Source organism: Schistocerca gregaria, chromosome 2 (genome assembly GCF_023897955.1).
Source record: "Schistocerca gregaria isolate iqSchGreg1 chromosome 2, iqSchGreg1.2, whole genome shotgun sequence".
In the NCBI taxonomy this organism is placed as follows: Eukaryota; Metazoa; Arthropoda; class Insecta; order Orthoptera; family Acrididae; genus Schistocerca; species Schistocerca gregaria.
This window is the reverse complement of record NC_064921.1, coordinates 997614863-997628340: the sequence shown is the minus strand read 5'-3', so window position 1 is coordinate 997628340 and position 13478 is coordinate 997614863.

Genomic DNA, 13478 nt, shown 5'->3' with positions numbered 1-13478 from the left:
AATAAGTATTAGTGTCTGTGACATTGAGAAACAGCTGTAATCGTTAAAATTTAACAAATTCCCAGGGCTTGAGGGAATCCCTGTTAGATTATATATCAAATTTGTAGCTGAGTTAACCCCTCTGTTAACTATAGTCTGTCGTAGATCCCTCAAACAAAAGTCTTTCCCAATAGCTGGAAAATGGCAGAGGCCACACCTGTACACAAGAAGAGTAGCAGAAGTGATCCACTGAACTACTGTTCAATATCCTTTATACCTATTTGGTGTAGAATCTTAGAACATATTCTGAGCTCAAATATAATTCAGTATTTAGAACAGAACGACCACCTTCATGCCAGCCAGCGTGGATTTCGAAAAGATCGATCATGTGAAACCCAACTCGCACTTTTCTCACTTGATATACTGAGAGATGTGGATCTAGACTTTCAGGCAGATGCAGTATTTCTCAGTTTTCGAAAATCATTTCACTCGGTACCCCATCTACACTTCTTATCAAAAGTACGATCGAATCAGCCATCAAGTGAAATTTGTACCTGGACTGAAGATTTCGTAGCAAGTTATCTTGAATGGAGAGTAATGAACAGATGTGGAGGCAACTTTGGGTGTACCTCAGCGAAGTTTGTAGAGTCCCTTGCCGTTCATGTTGTATATTAATGACCTTGCAAACGATATTAGTAGTAGCATAAGACTTTTCACAGATTATGAAGCTATTTGCAACAAAGCCCAGCCTGAAAGAAAGTGCACAAACATTCTGTTAGATTTCGATATGGGCATTCAAAAATTGGCAAGTCGCTGTAAATGTTCATAAGCGTAAAACTGTACTCTTCACAAACGAAACAAAATGTAGCATCCTGTGACTGTAATATTAGTGAATCCAAACAGGAAACCGCAAACTCATACCAATGCTGGGTGTAACACTTGTAGGGAATTTGCAATTCTCTTTGTCTTTGGTGTCAGTTGCACAACTTTAATGGGACTGAGGCTGATGAATAAATGAGAATTGTTTTAAATATCAATAAAGCTGCTGATTCTCTTGGGATGAATATCTCTGCTATAGTGATTTTGTAGCATCATTAAATGGATCGATACCGCAGGTGAAGTCGTGGATAAAGCAGCTAGCACACTTGAGTCTATTAGTAGGGAAATACATTCAGTCTACAAACGAGATTGTTTACAAACAACTCATGCGACATGTCCTACACAAGTTTTCATGTGTGTAGGACCCATAACAGATAGGACTGAAAGAGAATATTGAATGTACACAAGGAAGAGCAGATCCAAAGATCATAGGTTTGTTTAACCTCTTGAAGAGTGTTACAGAGATGCTAAAAGAACATAAATGGCAGATTCTTGATGATAGATGTAAATTATCCTGAAAAAGCTTATTTAGAAAGTTTCAGAAACCAGCTTTATTATGACTCTAGGAATATATTACGACCCCGTACATGTCACTCCCATAGGGAGTGAGAGGATAAGATTAGGTTAATTGTAGCAAGTGGTCCCTCAGACCATGACACTCTATTTATCTCCGATATTACCTAGACTGTTCATGTCACAAACCTTGAACTCTGAGCTATGTGTCATATGAATCTTTGTCTTCGATGTGAAAACGAGACACTGTAATTGTTACCATCCATTATCACAAATTTATTAGAAATTTACAATTAATATAAGTATATTTTGCATACCTCTGATATCTTATTTTACAAAAGATCGTTGTTTTTTTAGAATATTACAAGTAAATAGTTCACTCTCTTAGTAAACAATCTCTGTTCAGTTGAATATTACCGTTTTTATTTCAGTTTGAATGAAAATGTCAAAACAGACCCTGAATGTAAATGTGTCAAGCCGAATGTCACCTGATGGTCCAGTTAGCTTAACAACAAGCAGATCTGGTGATGATGACTATGGTCCAGATGACCTTTTTGTTCCTGAGAGTGATGATCTGTCATCTTATAATCATAATGATGAAAATGAAAGTGAAAATGGTGAATGCCATAGCAGTGGGGGTGCAACAGAAGAAGATAGCAGTCAGTTTTTCTGTGGGAAAAATAAGTGTTTCACAAGGGAGGGAAAGTAATGTCATAAAATTATAACTAACATCACTAAAAGGCAGCAAATTCAGTCTGAATAAGAATTCTCTGTCCCGTGAAGTGTGGCGATTGTTAGTCAATGATGAGATAATTATCGAAATTGTTAAGCACACAAATACAGAGCTAGAAGTATTTAGAAGGAAACTGAAAGTTGTTTAGAATCTGTCGTACAAAGGCACTGATTTCAATGAAATTGGATCTGTAATAGAGTTGATGAGACTATGTGCCATCTTTAAATCTGGATAAGTGAATTTCCAGTCACCGATCTCTTTGGACACGATTGGCTGCCCAGCTTTACGTGGGTTTATGTTCTTAGAAACATGTCAAGTCCTCTTATAGCCTTTGCGATTTGATAACTCATCTACTCGAAACGAAAGAGAAAAAGAAGATTCAGCTGCAGCAGCTTTTTTTGTTTTCAACAAATTGATATGAAATTGTCATAAACTATACAGTACATTGGAGTGCATGCTTGTGTAAGTGAAGCACTAATTCTGTTCAGAGGCAGGTGTCAGTTCCAAATGCTCATGCCAGATTAAGCAGCCAGATATGGAATAAAACTCATGTGTCTTACTGATGTTCATAACACATATCTTCTAAATTCATATATATACTTGGGGAAGGACAGTAATGGAAAGACATTGTCAATTCAAGAGAAAGTGTTGAGCAAGCCAACTCAATCTGTAGTGCGGGTTGCTGCACCAATAATGGGAACTAATCGCAACATGATGGAAGACAACTGGTTCTCATCTCTTGATATGGTGTCTGAAATGGCAAGCAGGAAACTCACCTACACTGTAACTCTAGAGAAGAGTACAAAACAGGTCCACAAAGAGTTTCTTCCTAAGAAAATTAGAGAAGTTGTCTCTTCAATGCATGGCTTTACCAGTAATTTAACACTATTGTTTTCTATAATGCCACCAAATCTCGTGTTGACATAATGGATATAAAATGTGCAAAACCTATATGACAAGAAGACTACATGTTCCAAATTTATCAGCTGAAGTGAGGAAAACAGTAACAGACACTCTTACACAACAGGATGCAGACAGGAACACAGACCAGAGAGCAGATAGACTTGAAAAAAGAAAGATGTGCCACTATCGCCCATATGAAAAATGCAGGAAAACTAATTACAAGTGCATCAATTGTGGGGCACCAACTTGCTTCGAATTTTCTCAGACATTGTGTAAAGGATATGTAATGAAATTTTAACTTTTTATTGGTGAGAATGCAAATTTATGAGCAAGAAAGACACTATTGAACACAATGTTATATTTTTATTAAGTGAAATCAATTATATATCAGTGTAGTAGTGGGGTATATGAAAATGAATTCATTCAACCTTCATTCCTTTCTAATAAGTGTTTGTGCAAGAAGTATACTCAATACTGTAGTGAAAATGTGCAAATAAAATCAGATAAAAACTATAAGGTCTGGGAACCGATGTAGCTAATAATGTAACAAAATTTATCTTACCATTTGAGGGGTAACAGTCACTCTTCCTGCATACTACGTGTGAATGGAATAGGAAGAAGCGCTAAAGACTTACATAATGGGACAAACCCTCTGCAATGCACTTTGCAGTGTTTCGCAGATCATGGATGGAGATGGCGATATATATGACATGGAATTCAAATGCGCAGTATCTGAAAAAATATAAGATGAATGTGACTTTATTAGTAATCCTTGATCAAATGAGAATGTAGTTAAATTGCCTACTGATCACACTGAGGCTATCAATCAAGAAAGTTCGGCTGAATAAAAAAACGCTGTCGGCTTCTTAAAATACATCCACAAGAGTGATTTAATGATTACAAATTTGGTTACTGGGCTATCAATATCATGGAACAAATGCATTGGTTCGCCTGACGAAAACAGTCAAAGAAGAGCTTATACTAACAAAGTTCAGTTCAGTTATAGAAAGCTGTGATTCTAATAAATGGTTTAATTCAATGGAATAACAAATGCAGGCCTTTGAAGAAAATGATACCTGATACTTGGTAGAGACAGTCTAAAATGTCAGACATAACTGACATATGTCTGACATAACAGTCGCGACACTCACTGCTGTAAAAGTTGTTACTGTTTGACAGCTGGAGCGTCACTAGCGCTCCAAGCGCCGAGAAAGGAGAACTTCAGATGCATCGAAGCGCCGTGTTTGTTTTGCATCTTTTTCCTACGTGATTTACGAAATATTAGAATTAGATTTTTGCCTCCAAGAGTTTGTGTAATATCAGGAGACACAGATGTTTCTAAAAATGATTACAAAGTAAGCACAAGTAGTGATAAAGCTCATGAATCCAGTAGCAAGTTACAATACATTCCTGAAGAAACACTTGCGACGTTGGATAGAACTGCATCTTACCACGCTGATATCAACGGAATATAAGCACATGGATTCACACATAAGAAGCATAGACATGTACCTCTACATGTAAAAGGGATCGACACCCCATTTGTCCGTAGGCCTATTGTGTTTTAGTCATTGCCACCTGTCGACACAAGTACGACCTTCAATCTTATATTACCGGTACTCTAAGTGGGACAAGCAACCACAAAATAGTGGGAGAAATATACTGTGAGTGTAAACTCCAAGTCCTAGAAGCCAATAACATTTTCAGAAGTGTTGTCATATGTTAAACTTGCCATTATAGACTTGTCAGCCAGTGAGTATCGGAGAAATGCTGTACCTTCTGCTTTAAAAGGTGAAACATATTGTCACTTATCCCACATTTTACTTGTATGCATTCCACATACCTCTGTAATATATTATCTGACCGAAATATAAAACATTCCGACAAAATTTGTATGCCTGAGTGCTGTAATATAATAAATTTGGAGCAAACAGTTTATTTTTGTCTTTCAGTCATGCAGATAGCATGCTAATCTGGTTTAACAACAAGCCAGGGGCATCTTTTTCTAAGTATTGGGATCATATGGTCTTCAAAATTTATTTGTCCTTCTTCGCATGATCCTTCTGATACAGTATCTATTACTGTCTATACTTGTGCTTGTATTTCCTTGTGCCATGACAGTTTTGCATGAAGTCTGGCGATCTGCACTTTCTGATACTCCACAAGCTTTTTCTAAACACGTATAACTGCTCTTAATTTTACCACTTAATCGTCAAAGCACGTCTGTTTTGACGATTCAGATTAATCTGCCACTAATAGAATGAGAGAGGAACTGGCTGCTTCTGTGTCATAGGAGTGTTTTGCAGCTTTAGACGGATTGTCGAACCTTTGCGGAATCGCCCCTTCATCGTCAGTTGAGGTGATGTATTTGAAATGTCAAACAATGTGATCAACTGCATTCCACATCAGTTTATTGTTGTCTACATTCATAAACTGGTTTTGTTCGACATGTAGCGGTCAAAACTGAACATTATTATCAAGGTAAACATGGTCTTTTTTCATAAGAGCTTCTGGACTGCTATTCACTAGCCATTTTCTACTCCTAAAACGATACATTAACCATTAATATACAGTTTAGATTAGATTAGATTAGTACTTGTTCCATAGATCATGAATACGACACTTCGTAATGATGTAGAACGTGTCAGGTTAATGAAATGTTGGGAAGTTACCTACTTACTATATCCAAAAATTAATCTAATGAGTAGAAGGAGTTGCCATTAAGAAATTCTTTTAATTTCCTTTTAAATGGCTATCTGTCTGACTTTTGATGCTATTAGGTAAGTGACCAAAGACTTTTGTGGCAGCATAATTTACCCCCTTCTGAGCCAAAGTTACATTTAACCTTGAGTAGTGAAGATCATCCTTTCTGCTAGTGTTGTAGCCATGTAAACTGCTATTACTTTTGAATTCGTTAGGATTGTTAATAACAAATTTCATAACTGAATACATATATTGTGAGGCTACAGTGAACGTCTCTAGCTCTTTAAATAAGTGTCTGCAGGATGATCTTGGATGAGCTCCAGCAATTATTCTGATTACACGCATTTGTGCACTGAACACTCCTTTACTCAATGATGAGTTACCCCAGAATATGATGCAATACGAAAGCAGAGAATGAAAATAGGCGCGTTAGCTAATTTACTGAGATGTATATCTACAAAATTTGCAATGACCCGAATAGCATAAGTAGCTCAACCCAAACGTTTCAGCAGGTCCTCAGTGTGTTTTTCCAGTTCAATCCCTCATCAATGCATACACCTCGCAATTTTGAATATTCTAGTTTAGCTACCGATTTCTGATCGAAGTCTATATTTATTAATGGTGTCATTCCATTTACTGTGTGGAACTGTATATACTGTGTTTTGTCAAAGTTTAATGAGAGCCCATTTGCAGAGAATGGCTTAGTGATTTTCCGAAAAACATCGTATACAATTTCACCAGTTAATTCTTGTCTGTTCGGTGTGATAGGTATACTTGTGTCATCGGTAAAAAGTTCCAGCTTTGCATCTGTGTGAATATAGAATGGCAAGTCATTAATACATATTAAGAACAGCAGAGGACCCAAGACCGAACCTTGCAGCACCCCATTCTTGATTGTTCCCCAGTGTGAGAAATCACCAGTTTTTTGCATATTGTGTGAACTGTTTAATTCAACTTTCTGCACTCTTCCAGTTAGGTATGATTTAAACCATTTGAGCACTGTCCCATTCATACCACAATATTTGAGCTTATCTAGAAGTATTCCTTGATTTACACAATCAAAAGCCTTTGACAGATCACAAAAAATCCCAACGGGTGACGCCCGGTTACTCAGAGCGTTTAATATTTCATTAGTGAAAGTATATATAGCATTTTCCGTTGAAAAACCCTTCTGGAAACCAAACTGACATTTTCTTAAACTTTATTTTTACAAAGGCGTGAAGCTACTCTACAATACATTAGTTTTTCAAGAATTTCGAATAAGGCAGTCAGAAGAGAAATTGGGCGGTAGTTGTCGACATCAGATTTATCCCCTTTTGTATGCAGTGGTTTAACAATGGCATACTTCAGTCTATCTGGGACAATACCCTGCTCAGAGAGCTATTACATATGTGGCTAAGAATCTCACTTATTTCTTGGGAACAAACTTTTATTATCCTGCTGGAAATGCCATCAATTCCATGTGAGCTTTTATTCTTGAGAGAGTTTATTATCTTCCTAATTTAAGAAGGATAGGTGGGTGGAATTTCAATTGTATCAAATGGTGTGGATAAGGCCTCTTTCATTAATTGCCTTGCTTCTTCTAATGAACATTTAGATCCTATTTTCTCTACAAATAGTAACAAATAGTAACATGATGGTATATACCTCTCAAAGCTCTTAGGAAACCTAAAAATAGACAGTTTTGGTATCTTCTTCTTCTTGTTTGTGCAATTTATTGCTCTACGCTACGCTCCCATTTGTAAAAAGCATTGTAAAAGCCAAAGTAAACTACTACTATTTCCTTTTACCTTTATGATCCCGCCGAACTCAACAGTTTAACTTAGTGGCCGCTTGGCATGCTGCTGGCGCAGTAGGTAACAAAATCGGGGGATGTGTCGTAACTGTTATGTTAGATTGTGGTAGAACTGCCTGGTGAACATGATATCGAAAATACGATATTTCGTCTAAACAGCTTCGTATGAGCAGTTGCCAGCGGGCTCGTGCGCATGCGCAGAGCTGAATTCGCGTATGAGCAGTGCCTTCCTCCCGCTTCTGGCTACTTAGAGCGTGGCTGTTTGGTGTATGCTGCTTCGCACTTGAAATTCCTCTTCTTGAGGATGTTAAGGAGGAGTTTGTTGTCGTTAGACATTTACTCCACTTAGATGGGTTGAGGTTTGCTGGGACGTTTGGGAATAACTGGAACAGTTGTGCGTATTGGATACGTATGATTGCCGGTCAGAGACAGGCGGTAGGTCACGTGAATTGACAGGTATGCGTCGGTTAGGGGCCTTTACTTGACTGGTCCTGTCGACGCCTGGGACTGTCAGTCAGTGACTGACAGAGCGGATATTTGATGGTGATGATGATGGTGATGGGTGTCGGACGCGGTGAGGCAGGTCTTCTAAGTCCTCCTGCCGTCAGGGTATCTCTTCTTGTTGTCCTTCTTCTTCTTCTTGTGGAATGTGTCTGCTTGTGACACTTTCGGATGTGTCACATCCTCTCAGTTGGCAGCTTCGGAGTCTTCGGCGGTCCTCGCCCCTGGTTCTTGACTTGCGTTCTCTTCTTCTTGTTCTTTTGGTGTATGAGTAGTAGCAGCAAGCAGCCAGAAGCTACCCAGAAAAATTTTCCTGGCGCTCCCAAGCTGCCAGATTCGTGCATGCACAGAGCAAGCCGAGCTATAGTGGGGGGGGGGGGGGGTCCATCCCCATGTGACCCGTGTATGTTTCGTGTCTTCGTTTACAGCTCCCACGTCAAATGAGAACAAAACAGATTTCTGTGGCCGGGAGCCATCAAGTGAATTAATATACATTCTCATAACCATGAAAGACCAAAATAAGTTAGTAGTTTCAGTTTTATGATTTTAGATTATTTCCACATTATTAGCAATCAACCATTAATGTCTTAATGAAGCTATTTCTGTCTGTTTTATAGAGAAGTTTGCTTCAGTTAATTTTTTTCCGCCGAGGCAGTTAGTTTATTTGAAATGAAGTGTTTCATTCCGCGCTATTGGCTACTTTCAACCTCGTTCAATTTAAAGTGCAAATTTTCATTTTCTGGGACGAATTACATTATACCTATAAAGAACCAAACATGAGAATACAGTACTGGACCTCCAAGAAAATTGGTATCACGAGAACCACATGAAAAGCTGAATATCAGGTACTTCAGAGTCCAACTGGACATAGAAATATGCAATTAGAGCGGAATGAAGCATTTTAGAATGTTTTATGAAATTCCGATGCTGCTATGACACTGTAAGATCTCTTAATGCTATATATGTAGGAACATACGTAAACATTGACTTGAAGATAAGTAGGCAAATTCGATCAGTAGTTTTGAACTAAATATTTTGTTTCAAATATGACAGCTGTAGCAGAATTTTTATAGATCTGCCTTCTGTGAAAGTGTTTTTCGATCACAAGGCACTTGTACAGTACTTCCTCTGGGCCTGAAGATATTTCTTAATTTGTGTTTACGTCTTAAATGTATAGAATGCCATTCTTTGCTAAATTTTAGACTGGCAGCATACCATGTTTTATCGCTCTAACTCCCCACATGGCTTCATATTTATTCCTAGAGTAGAATATAAACTGTCAGTTGTGCAGTTTCTTTGCCTCACAGACAACCATGTTAATTTTTTCACATTTTGAAATAGTCATTAAATTTATTGTCCTTTATTCCGGTGTAAGCTATATAAGAAACTTTCTCTTCTTTTGTTGCAAGTAATTTGTATTCCATCCTAGTAGCTTTTTGCAGTGCTGTGTAGATGTAAACCTGTTGGAAATGCTACATAACAATATTGCAGAGTACGAATTAAAAAAAAATCTGTCAGTCACCCCCTAGCAAAATTTTATGGTACTTTGGGCTTTGGAGTCTACTTTTGAAATATTTTGCCAAGAACTGCTTCCTTATTTGCATCCTTTATCTGTTTGGGATATGATAAAACAAGCAGACGCGTTCCTGCCATTGCTGCGGAAGGAGCTCTCAGCTGGTGATGGCCGGTGCAACGGTAGCTATTGGGGTTTAGGCCTCGCTGACCGCTCTGCTCTACAGAGAGTTCCCTTTCGAAGGGAACCTGCAACTGGTGACTCTTGTACCACTATCCCACTGCGGCAGCTGACTCCAACGGCGGAACCAGCAGCTGCAGATGCGAACACAGAACAACACTACACTGGGCCCTGGCAGGTGGAGGGTCCACGTCGCAAACAGAAAAACACCACGCAAACAAGCGAGCAACCACACTCGCAAGGTAGCCGAAAGGCGCTGCTACCTACACCAACACCCGCACTTCTGGTTAGGAACACCAACACAACGACAATCACGACCCGACCTGCGATCAGCAACACCACACAAGTACTAACTGCAGCTACGCCCGCACAACAGAAGACTGGTTTTCCCCCAGTCATAACACAGAACTATGGGGACCTCAGCATCCTCAACACAACATTTGCGGAAAGGCACTCACCTTGCACGCTACACACGAAGTACTCTGGGGATAGGGCCTCACTGTACATATCTACTAGCACTGAATACAAAGATCTCCTTATCTTCCTCAAAGAAAAGGCGATCGAACATTATACGTACAGGACCGCAGAAGAACGGACACAGCAGTACATGGTAAAGGGAGTGGATCCCAGCACCCCAAACAACACAGTACAATCGGCGCTCAACTTCCTAGGTTTTGACTGCAGAAGTGCTTCCAGGATGACAGGCTTCCGCTCTCACCACCGTCTACCACACTACATGGTCGAGATGGCCGACACGGCCGCCTCCCGCAGCCTTCTGCAGATAAGAAGCCTTCTGCGGATGGACGTAAGGGTAGAAATATACGAACCGTCACAGGTCCCGCAACAATGTAACAACTGCCAGCGGTTCGGTCATTCGGCCCACCGCTGCGGCCTGGCACCCCGTTACTGCAGATGCGCTGGCAAGCACGCATCCAACGCATGTACTCTGATCCAAGAAAACACACGCCGTTGCACCAACTGTGGCCAAGGCCATGCGGCCAACTACAGGGGCTGCAACGTATACAGAGAAGCGCAGAGGCGGAAAAATCAACAGTCAAAGCCACCTAACGTCATAACACGTCCACGGCCCGCACTTAACCCTGTAAGGAACGGAATGTCGTTCGCCATGGCTACACGCCCTGGAGGAGCGGAGCAGGCTGCGGAACCTCTGCGCCCAGCACACGCGCCTAAAATAACCGCTGCGACAACAACACAGTCGTCTCAGCCAACACACGACACTGCAACCACACCGGTACCAACACCAGCCCCCAAAAACAGCACAACCCCGCCCCCTGAAGCCACTGCCTGCGGACCTACACATGACACACAGGTAAACACACACACACAAAGAACCCCAGAACCTAAAGCCCAGAGAAGGCGTAGTCATACACGCGGAAACAGGAACGGGAACACACGTGCACCACAACAAAACAATGACACACAGACACACAGTCAGCAAGCCAGCAAACCACCACACACTACTCCACCCCGCACCACGTCTGACACACAGGCAGCTCAGAATGTTCCACATAACAGCAACACAAGCGCCAGTCCACACATAACGGCAACACCTTCACCAGCAGCCACCAACACCACAACTGAGCCACAGGCCGACACACACAACACCAACACAACATTTGAGGTTTTATTGGAAACAATATTCCCCCATCACACGACCGCTCAGATCTTTAACAAGATCATGGTGGCCGTCGCCACACTCTTCACACAGCTCATGTCTGCTCAACCTGGGCAGTACTGGGCCGCCATAAAAACAGCGTTCACCACACTGTTTACACCCATACATGGATAACACGGCACACCCCGCCACCAACGCAAACAACCGAACACTAACACGGATCCTGTTCTGGAATGCAGACGGGATCAACAACAAAAGGGCGGAATTTGCCGCGGTCATGGAGCGTAAGGGTATCCTTATCGCACTATTGAGCGAAACTAAGCTCAAACCACGCAACCAACTAAACTTCACCGGCTACTGCGTCTATCGCACCGACCGACCGGACGGCTCAGGTCATGGTGAAACAGCCATCATCATACACAAAGACATAGAACACACAAACATAGTACTCCCTGAACTTGAAAAACTAGAGGCAACCGCCGTCAGGGTCAAGTTCAACGGAGCGTACACCACACTGGTGTCAGTATACAACAGCCCTAAAAACATTATAACACGCGACATCAGCACAATACTCAACATATCACCGCACGTAATAGCTGCTGGAGATCTTAACGCAAAACACCAGGACTGGAACTCACGAATACGAAACTCCAACGGCAAGAAACTATACGACACGCACTAGGACGAAACTACATCACACTAGCGCTGACCGAACCGACGCACATTCTCTACCGGAGGGGACACAGGCCAGACGTGTTAGACATGGCCCTCATCAAGGGCATAACAACGACACTCAACGTTGCTGTTGAAAACGATCTGCCCTCGCATCACCAACCCATTGTACTGTACATTGAAGAAACACTGCAGCACATGGAACAACGCAGGATGTTAGACTACAGGCGCGAGAACTGGACCCAGTTCAAGGAAACGCTTGACAGTCGCATCCCACCCACCCACGCGATTAACGAGACAGCCCAAATTGACGAGGCAGTTGAAACCCTCACCGGCGCCGTCCAGAACGCAATAGCCGACACCATACCAATCCGCACGCCACAACAACACAGTACAGCCCTGCCCCAGGAAATCCTGGGCCTAATCTCAATGAGGAACCGCCTCAGGAGACATTGGCAGCGTACCAGGCGCCAGCACTTCAAACAGCACATTAACAGGCTCCAGGGTATAATCCGGGAAAAAATACAAGCATTCAAAACACAACAGTGGGACCAGAAACTCGAAGGGCTGGACACCACGCGACCTGGTGTGTGGCAGCTAGCCCGACACTTCACCAGGGAGAAACTGTACACCCCCACACTACAAGGGCCCGACGGACCAGCATATTCTGCGGAAGAAAAAGCGGATGGCCCTCACACTCGCAACGTCATTCACACCGAACCTGGATCCCTCAGACCCAGCGTTCACACTTGCTACAGAAGAGGAGGTCACACGCATCTTGGCCCAACCAGCGCGCAACAACATCCGACAAGCTAGTACAGCAGAGATCAAATGGGCCATCATGCATACCACCGCTAGGAAGGCCCCTGGTCACGATGGCATTCAAAACCGTGTCCTCCAGGAGTTCACAGACAAAGCTGTAGAATACTTAACACACATCACGAATGCCATACTCAAGCACCAACACTTCCCTGCCTTTTGGAAGACGGCCAAGGTCCTGATGTTCAGGAAGCCGGGGAAAGACCACTCCCTTCCACAAAATTACCGACCCATCAGTCTGCTGAGCGCGCTCAGCAAGATCGTTGAGAAGCTAATACTTAAACGACTCACCAGGCACTGCATCACAAATGACACTCTGAAACCGGAGCAATTCGGTTTCAGGAATCACCACTCAACAGCACAACAACTCCTCCGCGTCGTTGAATACATAACACATGGATAAAACACAAACAAGGCAACTGGGGCGGTGTTCCTGGACATCGAAAAGGCTTTCGATCGTCTATGGCACAACGGCCTAATACGCAAACTTTGTGACGCAGGGTTCCCCGACGGGCTCGTACGTCTCATACACTCATATCTCATAGACAGGAGTTTCAACACCGACGTGCAGGGCAAACAATTGACACGACATGGTATACAGACAGGAGTACCCCAAGGAAGTATCCTAGGGCCCTTACTGTTTAACCTCTAC